Here is a 13450-nt window from a genome sequence, read left to right as displayed (position 1 = left end):
GGACACAATGAGACCTCCACTGCCTCTCTCTCCAGCCTGTCTCCCTGCAACAGCTGGACAACAGACTATACTGGAGACCGTCTTCAAGAAGGAACAGAACAGACGGTTCTAGAGAAAGGTTACATCCTCTGCACCAAGATGTTGCACATCTTTTCTTCTATGAATGTCTGTGGTGGATAGTGCAATCTGCTTTGCATCCATCTGTTGGAGAAGCAGCATCAGAGTGAACAACCTGATGAAGAAGAATGGCTCTGTGCTTGGGACTGCTTTGGAGCCCCAAGATCTGATTGTGGAAATCTTCATTTAGAGAACATAAAACCCGTTTGATCCTCCATCGAGCCTTGAAGGAGATGAAATTGCCAGTCAAACTGTAGAAAGCATGCTCTACTTTAAGGCGAATCGAAACCAAACCCTTCAGACTCTGTGCCACATCAGTTCAGCCGAGACCTGCCATCTGATTCTTTTTGGTCTTCCATATCACTAACCTAGCCATTCCAAACAAAAAAAATGATCAGAATCAGTGTCTGTATTTTTCCTACCGAGTACTTGGGCCCAAAGACAAACTTAAAAAAAAAGTCTTTGTGTAGTCTGTAACCTGAAGACCACAATTCTGGACAGAATGTCTATCTCGCAGTGATAGAGAGAGGACAAGGATTATTAAAGTGCAGATGCTCTCTCAGCCAGTGCTGACCAGACAAGAAGAAATTCACCAAAAGCTTTTGATCTTCTTCCACAAGAGCTGAGGGTGGAACCAACACAATGAGTCAGTGCCAGAGAGATGAGGTGACAGGATAGTTGACAATCAGAGCTCTTCCTCTGTACGACAGCTGGGGTAGCAGCCATTTCCATTGAGGCAGCTTAGCTTCCACCTTCTCCAGCCCTTCCTCCCAGTTTTGTCTCTGAAAATCTTCACTTCCTAGATATAATCCTATGATCCTAACCTTAATGCCTCTTTTCTCCCACCTTGAACTCCCAGGCAGGCCAAGATTGCTTCCAATTGTCCACCCATCCACCAGAGAAGCCTCTCTTTTACTCCAGTTGACCTTGGCTGAAGATGTTCTTTCATACAATATCAGGCTTTCCTTTAATTCCTGGACATATTTCTCATCCTGAATAAACACATTAACATTAGAGTATGCTGATACAACAATCAGAGGGCTCTGAACCAACTATGGTAAAGAGAGACCCCTCAGCTTACTCCTAAACCTACACAGCTACACACCTACACTCCTCCCACTTTTATAACACAACATGCACCACAGTTCAAATAATTTAACGAGGACAAGAATCCCTCCCTAACACCAAAAGCTTGCAGAACATGATCTACACAATCGAAAGCATCCTCCTGATCAATAGATATATAATGCCCACATTATCGTATAATTTACAAACAAAAATATCTCTCATCAGAAATAAATCATCCATAGTTGATCTATCTGGAAAACAATAACCAACCAAGAGTTCAATAAAATGTTTAGGTCTGTTTGATAAAACCTTAGAGATAATCTTATCGCCGGTGTACAAAAGAGCAACTGGTCTTCAAGATGAACACTGAATGTGATTAAAAATGGGAAAATAAAAGAGATTAACGACCTGGTTCTAAAAGTATTTGTCATGTGAAACCTGTATAGCCTTGCTGCACTAACAGTTTGACCTGGGGATTTTCAACCCTCCAAACATCTACCACACCAGATTCTGAGATCTGAGATCATTTAGTAGATGACTGGAGGACTGTAGGTGAGGGGTGAGGTTCCTCCCCAGTTCTGTGTAGAATAAAATTGACAGTAAAGTTCCAGTCTTCCCCATTACCATACAGTCATGTTGATTCATCTGTTTCAAGAAATGTTCATGAAAAGTGGCCAGTGTATCTGTACCCTGATTTGGGCCCGAAATAATAAGAAAAACAAAATATGTATTTGAAATCCCCCCCCCCTCCCAAAAAAAACTACATCTTAACTCTGGGTATTCATTTCCAAAATAACTGCTCTTTTCTGTTGCTCCCTCCCACCAATAATACTCAAAGACCCTCATCTTGTGCATAAATAAGAAATGGGAAAGGGAACAGCAGAGAAAAATAAAACACCCTGTATGCAACACAATCATAACTTCAAGCCTCAATTTTTTTGATCCTTTACCTTCATTAGTCTTCAACTTTTTCCTAAGATTGGTTGTGTTTTTCCAAAAGAAAACGCTTCTTTTCATCCAGTAAGTCAGTTCCAACAATTTTTTTGCAGTCAACACACTCTTTAGAAATTTCTCAACATCAGGAAAATAATCAGATACTTTTGCTGATTTACCTAACGTTTCATCCAAAAAAAATCATTAATCTCCTCCTGTGTGTAAAGACCTCCACTAGATAAGTGTGAATCCGCAACAGAGGTGCAATCAGAATCAGTGTCGTAATCCATGTGTTCACCAGCAGGAGTTTCAGGACAGACATAACAGCACCAGCAGCTAAACCTATGTCAGAGACAAATACCATTCACCATATGAGTCTTACTGTCTACTTGTATTTCCTGTCCAACCACTACATCCCTCCACAGCATCAACACCAGCTGGTGGGGAGGAGATCTCCCCCGCTGCGGCATCAGCACGGCAGGCAGGTTTGACATTACAGCCCGCTCCTCCAACATCTTATGAGGGAAAACTGCCCGTTTGTTGCCCACATCCCCGCATTCAAAGCATTTCATGCAGCCTGTACTGGCGTACAGCATGTAGTGACCCTCTCCGAGTTTAACTCTGAATGACACGTGTGAAGGTGACTTTAAAAACATGAACACTTGTCTTCTCAGAGGCTGTACATGCTTCATTTTTGCTGCCCAAACATACAAATCAAAAACAACTTGCAAGTTTCCCAAAGCGCTGGAGCTCTCTCTCCAACACTTCATTGGGAATAAACGGGGGAACCCCTGAGATAGTGACCGGGTGGAAGGCCATTCAATGAGACACCGCTTTCGATAAGGTCATTCGCAAAACGCTCAGCCTTGAGAAAACCCACAACACTTTTACTCATCCTCGATGCATAAACCAGGTTAACGTGACCCACAAGGTCTCCCACTGCTAGGAGGACAGTCTCCACTGGGATTAAAGGGTCTGGCTGGACCCGAATACAGTGTCTTAAAGACAGGGACTCTGCAGACGGCATCCTTAAGAGTGACACGGCTTTAGACATGCCGAAATAATCTATACAACAATAAATATCAATGAGACTATAATATAATCCTCAACATAAATGTGAAAATGGAGTTAAATATACACCTGGTTTTCATTAACTCACCACAAGCTCCACCACCAAACTCTCAGCATACAGTGCGAAAGAAAGAAAAAAGGCTGTCTGTTCGGATTTGTGTGCTGTGCGCCTATGGCATTGGGCACTTCACAAACATCACACACAAGCACACCAATAAACACATGCTGGCCCAGGGAATAGTAAGGTATGAGAGTACAGAGTAGATTTGTGTTGTTCCTCGTCCTCTCCTCAGAAGTCCCCTTTTTGTGTCTTTCCCTCTATTCTCCTTGTGGTCCAAAAGTCTGCATATGCCTTATTTCTAGTCAATCTACGATATTATTATATACGGCTGTGACTATCTAACATGAAATTTCCCATCTACTTTACATGTTTGCTCTTTTTACACGCAGCAATAAGCTCAAATGAGAGATAACTGCATTAAGCATCAATCTGTCGCATTAAATTGAATTCCATCATCTAAACTGAGCAGGATCAATACATGGATATTTTCACTTCGTCATGCAGTAGGCGTCCATATTAAGCAGGCTGGTGTCGTGAGTGCTGTGGTATGGATAAAGTGGAAAGTGACTGGAATTATCATTGTGGTTGGTGGATGAAGCAAGCTTTCTCCTTCTGTTTGGTTCACCAGGCAGATATTTTGTGTGTGGTTGCCAGGAGGGTCAATGGGGAAACAGTGTGAACATAGCTCTCCTCGCACCACAATGGAAACATTACCACACAGTGTGTGACATATCCCTTCAGGACAGAGACACATGCAAATAGCTAAGCTGCCTCCAGAACGCTGTCACGTACACATTCAAGGTCCAATACAAAAAGAAAGGAAATAAAAAAAAATAAAAACATTGATTTATGTACATAAATTGTGACACGTAACCACTCAAATTCGAACTTCACACTTTCCATTTCACTTGTTTACCTCTCTTAGTCAATTGACTCTTTCCAACATATGCCACATCTTGTTGCATTTAAAGATGACAAAGAGAAGAAAGAGGCCTCCAGTCTAAGTTTTGGTTTCATGACTTTTGGATTCTGTATCATATCATTTTGGCTCGTTTATGTTAAGTGTTTTGGGGTAATGAGGTTGTCCCCTTTGAAAACAATAGTTACTGATGTTCAGGCAATTTGGCAAACAGATATCTGTACTAAATCATTCTGACTGGTGTAATATTAGGAGTTTTAATGCTGACTTTTTCTTATACCTCAACAAGATATGAGTTTACCATTTTGCAAAATATTTGACAATGTGTCACAAAAATGACTATTTAATAGTGCTTTGAACAATCTAATCCATCCAGAACGAAACCAGGAATAAAATCAGTTTAAAAGAAACAGGAGGACAGAGAACGGAAAACATAGTAATGTTGTGAGAACAGGATTCTTTAATAAAAAGGTTTAGATTTTATAGGATTTTGTCACAGCTCTGAGTGTAATTCTTTGAGAAAAAAAAGTACTTTTCGAAATTAAATCACCTGACTTTAAAGGTCCATTGAATAAGTATTTCAAAGTTTTGTTTTGTTTTTCTTTTTTTCCTTTGCTCATGGCAAACAAGATAAGAAAGATGAGTATGATATGCAACACATGGACTTTCATGTGCACAGTAAATGTAATGGTCATGAGTGCGAGAGAGTAAAGTAGATTAGAGTAGATTACAGGACAATAAAGCAAAGTACAGTACAGCAGAATACAGTACAGTGGAGAAGAGAATACCCACCACCCAAATGCATATTTATATAATTTTGTGATTCATATACCACACCACACAAAACATCTTCCAATTCTGAAATCATTTTATAAAAAGTAAACTATTCAGACACAGACTGTCACCAGATCTCTGATCGTTAACTCTATAGATTCTAGCCCCTTCACTTTGTTTTGCCTTGTTAGCCAGATGCTCATCTTGGCCTGACCAATAAAAAAAATTAACAAATGTATTTTGCAGTGCAGTGTATTTAGGACCCAAAATAAGACACACAATGACTTCCTGCTCTTGGATCTCCCATTCCTCCACAGCAGTATGGATGGATATACACGGGAATGCTTTCGGGTCAAGAGGCTGGTCTTCCTCAGATTCCCTCCACAGAATCTCTCTGAAAAGACCAGGAAGGCTATTTTTAACGTCTCTCAACAGTCTCTCTCTAAAACGAAGAGAAGTGATTCTTATTTCTTTGCTCAATTCGTCAATAGTTTTCCCATTGTCCTGCAGTCTTCACATGTTTCAGCATTGTCAAGCCAGCTCTTGATTATGTGTGTTTCACACTGATGGACTAGAGCAGGGATGTCCAAAGTTGGTCCTCGACGGCCACTGTCCTGCAGGTTTTAGATGTTTCCCTGCTTCAACACACCTGATTCAGATGAAATGGATCACTTCAAAAGATTGTTAAGTTCTGCACAAACCTGCTGATGATACCTTGATCTGAATCAGTTGTGTTGAAGCAGGGCAACATCTAAAAGCTGCAGGACAGCGGCCCTCGAGGATCGACTTTGGACATCCCTGGACTAGAGTATTTGGCTTTGCAAGAGTGGGTTGTAGAACAGTGGTTCCTCTCCAAAAATGCCATATAACTAAGAGCAAGATCGGGGTGGTTGGTGGCGTAGTGGGTACAGCAGGCGCCCTATGTACAGAGAATACAGTCCGCACTGCAGATGGCCCCGGTTCGAGTCCCGCATCAGACGGCCCTTTGCTGCATGTTGTTGCCCCTCTCTCTGCCTCCTGCTTCCTGTCTCTCTTCAACTATCCTGTCCATTAAATGCATAAAAGCCCCCAAAAAATCATTAAAAAAAAAACTAAGAGCAAGATCTCTTTCGTCTCAAAACAGATATCCAGGCAGTGAGCACTGACTGGTAAAAAAAAACAGAAGTCTGTGAGAATGCTATCCACATTCAACAGAAATAGGTGTTTATCATAACCCAAACCATTCACTCTGTGAAGCAAGATAGAAGCAGTTGCAGACCACGGCGGCTGTTCATGGTAGAGCATTCTTTGTGCTGATTTAAGCCGAAAGCTGCTATTCAGCTATGGAGATCAATTAGTCCATGCTCCCCTTCTGCTTAAAGCACTGGTAAGTTTCTTCTGAATGTCTTTGAGTGTAGCCGGACGTTCAAGTACAACAAGCCGGTGCCAGAGCATAGAGCCTGCCAGGTTGTTAACAGCCAAAGCCCTCTCCCTGTAGGATAACTGGGGCTGGACCTACGTCCACCGAGACAATCAGGCACTATTTTTTCACTTAGACCCTCTCAGTTTTTATTCTGGAAGTCATTATGACCCAGAAAAACGCCTCCTCATCTCAGACGGGTCATCGGTGATTGTCCCATTTGGACATTTGAGATGAAGCATCTGACTATGTTCTCTAACCCTTCTTTCCAGTTCAAAAAAGAAACGAAAAGAGCGTCAATGTTCTTAATGGTGGAAATTCTTGTTTTTACAAAGGCACTTTTGGCGTTTTCATTTAAAAACTTGCCCAGTGCTGTTCATTCCCTTTAATGACTTTGTTCTCAAGTATTTCAATCCCTCTCTCTGGTTCTTCAATATGTTTTTTTTCGATTGCTGTTATATGCGATGTTGACAGAAAATTCTAATTTGTGGTTACCCAACTTACCATACAGCATACAAGGATTCCAAAGACAATAGATTGTTGGACCCTTCTTACACATTTTGATAACGTTTGTGAGCATATGGCTAAAAACAGGCTGGTGCCATGTCTGCATCCTCCCTAAACTGACCCCTGTTCTTGATCATGACACAGGGACACAGTATGATGTGAATGAAATATAGTTTTGCTCCCACGTATCCCCTGAAATCACTAATCAGTGATTTGAAAAGCTAAGTAAATGAATTAATAATTGGTATAAATCACTACGATACATACCAAGTACAAGAAACATCATTAAAAAAAATACAAAACAAATTAAACGTGGGAATACTAAATAATACACTAAATACTAAATTTGATTGTATTATGATTGTATTGGAATTAATTGCATTCTAATTGGCTTCAACTGGACTGTATTTTTGAAGTGCCTTGAGATGACTTTGTTATGATTTGACGCTATATAAATAAAACTGAACTGAATTGAATAAATACTATTAACCTAATACACAAAACATTATTAAAACCAAATAAATAAAACATTAATAAAATCTTAATATATGAACCATTACCATAACAATTATTTGTTCACAGTTCGCAAATGCTTCTGTTCATAACTCTATAGTCATAACTCTATAAACTATATAGTGACAAGGAAAAATTCTCCTATGGCCCATCCCCATGGAAATTACTGACCTCTGAAGTCCAAAAGGTCTGTCTCAAACTGTCGACTTTTGCCAGTGGCTATAGACAGCTTAGTTGAACAGCTACAAGAACTAACATATCTGAATCGAATCATCAAATGAATGAAGAAAGAACCAAATGAATTAACTAAAAAGCATACTGGAAAATAAAAACAAAAACACTAAACAACCATACAACACACAGGACGTTGACTGATAAATGAAGGAAACACAACTAGATGTATGTTGTGGTGATAGATGTATGCAGACGGCTTTGTTGGGAAAGCAAAACTGTTGATTTCATACATCATGTGATGCAATCCATGCAAATACAAAACCATAACTATCTTCTCAGCTCAGTCAGCCACGTTCACACTGCAAACTCAGAAAAGAGAGATTCCCCATTACTAAATATAAGCCTATATATCATGAGCCATTTGCAGGGCAGACTCTATGGTGAGTGCTTTGAAAAGCAATCAGATTGATGTGGGGCTACTCGCTATTATTCCTCTGATTCTCTCAGCACTGAGAAAATCAGATAAAATTACGAGGTATCAAAGAATATTTTTTGTACTTTTAACTACCATAAAATGGTTTAATAATCCATTGCTGCATTTAGTTTTTACATTTACACCAATCCCTCTCACTGAATGCAAAAGATTTATGTTTGTCAGGAATAATTACAAAAAATACACACGTGCTAAACCAAAGAGGCGGGTAACAACTTACCACCAAACAGTCATTTAAAATGACAAACTAACCTAACCTGCATTTCTTTGGGCTCTGAAAAGAAACCAAAGCATTTGGACAAAACCCACGTTCTTAGAAAGAGCACTGTGGCACGAAACCACTTCTTTAAACCTCCATATCAAACAATCTTTTGCTACCAGTAGTATACTAAAAGTTCCCACCTTTAGGTTATCGGTATACACGGCAATATAAGAGCCAATTCAAAACTATGGCAAAATGAACATCCTGCTCCATATATTCTTCACATCCACCTCAGTTTTCCCATCCCTCTGTATTTTTGGTATCCTTTGATCCAAAATTGACCATATTTGTACAAGATGGTGGAAGTGAAAAGTAATACTTTAAAATTGTCAACATAATCACATTAATGAGAAGTTTATTCAGTATTCATGAGGGAAGTTAAGCTTTTTCTCTCTTGGGGCTAGAGATATTTTAGAGCTCCTTCTTAGAAATAGTCAGCGGCATTGCACTTCATGGCACTTTGAATATGAATGCAGCAGGAAGATAAAAAATACAGCAGTCAAACAGATGCATTCGTAAGCATAGAAGTGACCATACTAAGAGCTCAGTTGGATAGTTTAAAAAACTGTAGATTCTCCCAGCACATCATGTTATTCAGGGCAATAAACATAAAGTTTCTCACACAGAAATGGTATAAAAATGTGCTTTTGTGTATCTTTTTCCTTCTGCTTGCAGCGTTTACAATCTCTGCTTACGAGTATTTTTAATTACAGGAATGAAAACCATTTTCCTATGCCGTTTAAAACAACTATCTTTAAGAGACACAAGAGCATGGCTATGTTTATTGTCTTAAGAGACTGTTTTTGCTCTTAACAATACTCTCTATGGCACAGAGCATCCACATACCAGTAAACCTTGAATAAAAACAGGTTATGTTTCATGTAAATGTACTGACTAAAAAATATAGAGAGCAGGGTTATTTGAGGGTCTTCACTAAGGAGCAAGCAATAATTGCAGTGAACCAAAAACCAATTAAAATAGACTAGCATAGCAAAACCTATGGGGGAAAAAGAATATTGCTTCCTTTTTGATGGGAAAAAAAAAATTGTTCAACATATCATAACACTCCAAATCATTAGCGAAACAAATGTCCAGGTGAGTTTCAACATTGTTATTTGAAAACTGATATCTATTTATTTATGGAAATATTTTGAGATAAAACACCAGCACAATTATCCAAAATACATAAATAAACTGATGACATCAGAACCTTGTGGGTAAGATTCTCTGACTTTGTATTTGATGAGAATATTCTACATTTATTCAATGGGATTTTTCTGGAGCTATAAATGTTTTGGAGCCAGTAACAGTTACTACTTCGAGTCCACTTTAAAGCTCCCTGAACCACTTAGTGACAGGAGGTAAAAACTGAGATGATTACAGAAAGGATCATATTGCACTGTAGACTTTAGCTACGTTACAGTTCTTCTTCATCTTTTTCTACTTGTCTATAATTGAACCAGTTTGTCTTTTTTTGTCCCAGTAAATATAGCACTGCTTAAAGAGACAAGGCAAGCAACAACCACTCCTGAAAAGAGAGAAATTGGAAAACTAACCCGATTTCCCCTCAAATCAAAGACAGGCTAGCTGAGGAAAACCACTTGTGTCCTCCCAGTATCCCTGTCAATAACTCATTTATTTTCTGCTGTTTCAGTGAAGACAGATGCATATTTAAACTACTGGAATAGTTTCCTCATGGCCTGATTACAATGAAGTTAGATTTTGACATGTATAGCAGTCAGCAGAGTATCTAGACTATTGATCCAAAAGCATACAATTTCTACTTTAACATTTTAAAAAGGCAATCAAAAGAAACGTGGGGATTTTTACATAAGAAAGGAAAAGAAAAAAGAACAGAAGAATGAAAAGAAAATGCCCGTTTCCTGGATAAAGACAACCGACATGTTAATCTCATCTCCAAACACCCACTGTGAGGTCTTGAATAGTATATCAAACGTTTGACAATAAATGTGAATTTACATATTCTAATACTCTACTCTTGATGTCACATTGTGGTGAGAAGTAAGCATTACAACTCACTCTCATTTACAAGGCATCTGATATTGCCATTTGTTAGAACATCTCAGAGATACAAACAAGGTGGCCTTTAGTGTCTCTGCAAACGACACAGCGACAGCAGCAATATCTGAAGATGGAGGCAGGATTCTGACAACATGCAGGCTTATTTTTGTTGTGAATAAGTGACATAGTCCATATAAGGGGAATTGGGCTGGTGATGGAATAGGTCAAATAAATGCTAGTGCTTCTGTTATAGTGGCATGACTTGGAGTCTCATCTGAGACTCTTAAGTTAGGCAATCTTACATTTTGGTTAGGTTTAGACACCCAAACTAGTTGTTTAATAGTTAGAAGATTATTGTCTGAGGAAACACAAACCCTTTTACATAATCTTGACTGCACCAAGGTAGTGCAGGGTAACAGTGCATTACAATCCAACCCCAGGGGTCCTGACAAAACAGTGAAACTGAGCTGTCAATGATATTGCTAAAGCTTGTGGTTACCTAGCTTAATGCTGGCCAGCATTTATCAGCTGTAACTGCATAAGGATCCAACTTCTTACCACTATCCAATACAAAAGGGTAATTTCTGTTATTTATAAAACTGCTGGATCTGAAGGGGAATAGTTTACCATTGTCATGGTATATCAGCCATTCAAGTCATTTTGCATTATGCACTACGTCCCACCAACTTAAAATACAGAACACTGCCAAAGAAAAAGGTAATCAACTATTTAAGAAGCCACTTTATTAGTCAACAGGGAGAGTTCTATTTAAAAGAAGGAGAGGAGAACAGAATGGGTTGACCAGGAGAGCTTTTTGTGATGTGGTGGGAGAGAGGAGGAAGACACTGATAACCAGGGAGTAGATGTTTTCTTTGAGTGCTCTGTTATGCAGATAAGAACACATAAAGCCAGTTATGTGTTCTTAACAGTCAGTTCACATAAAGTGTGAACTGACTGTGCCCCCCCTCATTCATGCACACACACTTGCATAAACTGAACATTACATAAGTGAGAAATTGAAAAAAAATTTAGTTCATTAAAAAGGTCACATGTAGATCGTGCCATTGTCATCAACTGATTGAAATAGCCGTTCTTCATCTAAACATTTCAGCTGTGAAGAAGCAAAGTGATGCAGTCTTCTCACAGCAATAAGGTTACAGGTTCAGATCTCTGATGATAGATAGATAGATAGATAGATAGATAGATAGATAGATAGATAGATAGATAGATAGATAGATAGATAGATAGATAGATACTTTATTAATCTAGAGAGAAATTCAAATTGATCATTCTGGCTTAATTAGGTTAATCTGCAGGCCCATTTTTATACCTATATAGCTCGAGAAGCATTGTTTAGTAACTACGCCACTTCATCAAAACGTGGTTTGTACCGGTGTATGTGTGATGAGATAATGTCATTAGTCATGACATACAAGCATGCCAACGCTCCGGTTACTGCATTTTTTTGTGACATCCAGTTTTACATGGGGACTGTACCCCCGCAGCGGCCGACAGGCGCAACTTTCTTTCTCTTTCCCCCCTTCCTCGGTCGGAAAGAGAATAGAGAGAACCCATTCACCATACACACACACACACACACACTGACTGTTCCTCCCAATCCCCCCTCCATCCTAACATCCCAAATTCAGCCTAAAAAGAGGTTAACGTTCATTAGATTAGAGAAAGGAAGAGGGAGTCAGCTCCAGTACTGTGTATTTCAAAGGATCAGTATCAAAATGTAAAAAGGCGCAGGTATTTGATATCAATGAAGAATGGGGATAAAAATCTTTCCTGAACAGAAGCTGAGCAGTGACATTAGATTTACGCTGGCACAAACCACCTGCAGGTAGTACAGAGCAAGCGGACGGATGCTGATTATCTTTTCCAATTTTATTCCGGCCCACAGCAAGCTATGATAGTAATACAATTAATTGTTAAACTGCATATTTTAAGGCAAAGCCTCATTTTCTAATCAGACTATCTTGCGCATTCTCTTTAGCGAATATGCGCGACCCAGTGCGCCCATGCACTTGGAAACGAGTGAGTCAAAAGTGACAGACAGAAGATTTTTTTTTTTCTCAGCACAGGATACTCTTCAAAACACAGATCATTTCATTATAAAACCGATCCACGGCTCGTGAAACTAAGGCATGTGGATTTTTTCCACCGCATAACTTCCACCATCATCACATCTTCAGAGTAATTCTGCCGTGAATCAAGAACTCAACATCATCCCACTGCATCGTAGCGGCATGATTTCAACGGAAAATTTCCCCAAACCAAATGTTCTTAATGTCTCGTGAAGCTTGGTGAATTTACTCTGAGCGCGTATTTACCTTCAGAGGCATCCCATCCACTGTTTTCTCCCACCTTGGGCAATATTCCTCTGTGCGTTACGTCCCGTTAGGATAAGGTCAATTCCTCCCAAAAGCCACTTATTCCCTCCTGCCGTGAAGAAAAATCCAGACGCTCAAGCTTTGGAAATAAGACTGGCGCACTTTTGACTCCAGAAGGTAGAAACTCGGGTTAGATGCAATCCAAAAATTGTACACGCACGGAAAACAAATTAAGGACCCCCCTCTAGTTCAAAACAAGTGCACCATTAATCCGAAATGTTTTTATTTTCCTTTTTAAATTTAGAACTATTAAAAGAATAAGATCCCCCTGTGACAGAAGAGACCATAATGCTCCGGGTCGTAGGACGCGCATCGGTCTACATCTTAATGAAGCTGATGTTGGAGAAAAGAAACAAGAGAGGGATTTTTTCCCCCCATCGTATCGTCCGCTCCTCACGATTCAGTTGCACTTGGCTGATAAAACACCGTTCTCTCTCTCTCGGTTTTGCTTCTACTCCCCCTCCTCCTTCAGCACCCACTCTCCATCCGAAGCTTTGGTGGAGCAGAGACGCGCCTAGCGGCCTCACAGAGAACTTCCAGGAAACTGACACCCGCGTCCCGCCCCGCCCTCGCCACACCATGTTCTTAAAGAAACACGATGATAGGAGACTTACTTCCACTGTCTTAAAAGGGAGGAAATAAGGCTTTTCTAGTCATTTAATAAATTACATGTTGAAATAAATACTAAACAACAACCAAAAACATTAAGTATACATATATACATATATGATTATGGTGTTA

General features: G+C 39.5%; 1 protein-coding gene across 3 annotated transcripts in view; it reads right to left on the bottom strand.

Moving 5' to 3' along the window:
- nlgn1 (neuroligin 1) overlaps positions 1–13131 on the bottom strand; it is a 331652-nt gene extending 318521 nt beyond the window's left edge. For all 3 annotated transcript variants that reach the window (XM_075484973.1, XM_075484971.1, XM_075484972.1), the window contains exon 1: positions 12650–13131. The gene's annotated coding sequence lies outside the window, so the exon portion shown is untranslated. The remainder of the gene's footprint in view (positions 1–12649) is intronic.
- Positions 13132–13450: the final 319 nt, after the last annotated feature.

Source organism: Odontesthes bonariensis, chromosome 15, assembly GCF_027942865.1.
Source record: "Odontesthes bonariensis isolate fOdoBon6 chromosome 15, fOdoBon6.hap1, whole genome shotgun sequence".
Taxonomy (NCBI): Eukaryota; Metazoa; Chordata; class Actinopteri; order Atheriniformes; family Atherinopsidae; genus Odontesthes; species Odontesthes bonariensis.
Note: the sequence above shows the minus strand (reverse complement) of the source record. Positions and strands in the feature narration are given on the sequence as shown.